Below are 3,061 nucleotides of genomic sequence, written 5' to 3' on the forward strand. Positions count from 1 at the left end.
TAGTTGGATTATGATCTGATATGTGGCCCAATCATAAATATCTTTAAAAAATTTTTAGGCCTTTCTCATAATCAATTTTCATAACTATTCCATGGGGATATATGTTTGCAAAGAATGTGTGTTGTGTCTGTTAGGCTGAATTTCCTCTTTGTATTATTCAAATGTTATATATCTTTACTATTGATGTAACTGTATGATTCAGTTAACAGGATATAAAAATCTATTTTGATCATGAATTTGCTGGTTTATTCTTAAGATCCTGTCCATTTTTACATCTTATTTTGTTTTTGTTTGAGACAGCATCTCACTCTAGATGATCATAGAACTCATTATGTACCTCAGGCTAGCTTCAAACTCATGGCCATCCCCCTGCCTCAGCATGCTGAGAACTAAGATTTTTAGCCACCATACCCAGTTTTCATTCCTGTTTTAAGCTACTTTTTAAAGTTCCTATCAGTTTAGAATTGCTGCATCTTCCTATGGCTTCCTGGAGGCCTCAGTGTTAAAGACTTGACTGCCTGGTGATCGGCTTCCGTGAATGTCGGATCGATAGGCTCTAACTTCATCCACAGCTCAACCCATTGAGGCATGCTAATCAACGGACTGTGTTATTGTAGGCATGGCCTGCCTGGAGGGAGGAAGGAAGGAAGTCTCGGCATTTTGAAGGATGAATCCTTCCTCTCTATCACGAGGTGAGCAGCTCTGCCCACCATATCCCCACCATGGTACTCTACTCCATCACAACCCAGAACAGTGGAACCAAGTGACCTGGTACCAAGACTTCTGGAGTAAGACACGCCTTTCCCCTTTGTATTGTTTCTGTAAGGTGTGCGAATTATAACACCAACCTGTCACTACACACCTAACTAATGGCAAACCCCTTACAGTACAGACACCACCAAATGCTGGCAAGGCGGTGGAGAGATGGGAACGCTCACTCATGCCTGGTGGGGTGACTAATAAACAATACAGCAACTTTGCAAGACAAAACTTTGCAAGACAGTTTAGTCTTGTCTGACAAAAGTTGATATATTCTTAGCCATGTGATCTTTTATCATATTCCTTGGTATTGAGTCAAGTGAGATACAATCTCATTTCTACTGAAGACACAGACATTCATAGCGGCCCAAATCCTTAAATTCAACCAAGAGACAAAACAAATAAACAGGCACATCAGACAGCCACTATAATTCAGTGTCACAAAAATAAACACACTAGGTCCTAAAAAGACACGGAGGAACTTTAAACATATATTATTAAGTAGAAAAAGGCAGTCTGAAAAGTCTACATAGTGTATGATTCCAACAGATCAGCCCATGACGTACCCAATGTATGATGGTGGTCTCAAAAGATTGTAGTGGATCTGAAAATTCCTATTCCTTAGTGACTCTCAGCCAGTTTGATGCCTTAGAGAAGTACACTGTGTATTTGTAGTGATGCTCATGCAGGCAAACCTGTTGCGACAAGTCATATGGACAGCTGTGTGTAATATGTAATGCCTACTACTGATAATGACTGTCACTGATTTATGTAATTGTCATACTCATTGTTACTAGGGTGTTACTTCTGCTAGAGTGTTCCGTCCAGCAGCGTCCTTTGTTTCTCTATCAGCATCTCTCTCTGGTCTTGTTTACCAAGTCTCTCGATGGCATCAAAGAAACCATGTTGCATAATTGATCTCCCCCGTCTAGGTTTGCACAAGGACGCCCCATGATATTTGCACGAAGGCAATGGCTGCCACTGCATTTCTCAGAATACACTGGTTGTTAAGCAATGTACAACACAATTTAATATTCTGGAAAAGGCAAAACTATAGAGACAGTAAAGAGGTCAGCAGTTGCCAGGGGTCCACGTGCAGATAGTAAAGGATTGGCAGGGGACAGTAACATAACCGAGCATGAAAAACAGTGGAGAAAACATGCCGTTATATTCGTCAAAAATGCATGGGATGGTCTTTTCCTCTGGCGCACTACCGACAGTCCTATTGTCATCATGGGTCGCGGCCCCGCCCAGTGTTACTGGTATTGTAAGAACAAGCCATACCCAAAGTCTCGCTTCTGCCGAGGTGTCCCGGATGCTAAAATCTGCATCTTTGACTTGGGACGGAAGAAGGCAAAAGTTGATGAATTCCTGCTTTGTGGCCACATGGTGTCAGATGAATACGAACAACTCTCTTCCGAAGCTCTGGAGGCTGCCCGTATTTGTGCCAACAAATACATGGTAAAGAGTTGTGGCAAGGATGGCTTTCATATTTGAGTGAGGCTTCACCCCTTTCATGTCATCCGAATCAACAAGATGTTGTCCTGTGCTGGCTGACAGGCTCCAGACAGGCATGCGTGGTTCCTTTGGGAAGCCCCAGGGCACAGTGGCCAGGGTTCACATTGGCTAGGTCATCATGTCCATCCGCACTAAGCTGCAGAATAAGGAACATGTGATTGAGGCTCTTCGTAGAGCCAAGTTCAAATTCCCTGGCCGCCAGAAGATCCACATCTCAAAGAAATGGGGCTTTACTAAGTTTAATGCAGATAAATTTGAAGACATGGTTGCTGAGAAGCGACTCATTCCTGATGGCTATGGGGTCAAATATATTCCTAATCGTGGTCCCCTGGACAAGTGGCGAGCCCTACACTCCTGAGGACTTTCATGGTGCTCTCCTGTACCCTACCAAATCATGTTCAGTAATAAATCTCACATCCAGTCAAAAAAAATGCATGGGATGTGCAGTGACTTTGTTGTAAGTATGCACTTACTTCAGTTGACAATGACATTGCTAGTGTAGGTTTATGGATCACAATAGAGGAACCTTGTGGCAGGGATGCTGGCAGTGAAGGCGGCTTTACATGGGGGTATGGAGAAGCTGAGGACTCCCTGTGCTTTCTGTTCAGTTTCCCGTAATACTAAAACTGCTCTAAAAATAGTCTCTTTTTAGCAAAGAAAAAGAGAAGAAATTGATAGGCTCCATTGACTTGCAACCAACTCAGAAATCCCTGTGGAAGGCAGAGGGCCTGTGGGCAGCATTGGCGGGACCTTCTTGCTCATATCTACAAAGATACTGGGCTAA

The 3,061-nt window shown here is 43.2% G+C and overlaps 1 pseudogene; it reads left to right on the plus strand.

Moving 5' to 3' along the window:
* The first annotated feature begins 1,992 nt into the window (after nucleotides 1-1,992).
* Nucleotides 1,993-2,635, plus strand: LOC121466197 (annotated as a pseudogene).
* Nucleotides 2,636-3,061: the final 426 nt, after the last annotated feature.

Source organism: Microtus oregoni, unplaced genomic scaffold, assembly GCF_018167655.1.
Source record: "Microtus oregoni isolate MIOR12 unplaced genomic scaffold, Mior012 000032F_ref0000030, whole genome shotgun sequence".
NCBI lineage: Eukaryota > Metazoa > Chordata > Mammalia > Rodentia > Cricetidae > Microtus > Microtus oregoni.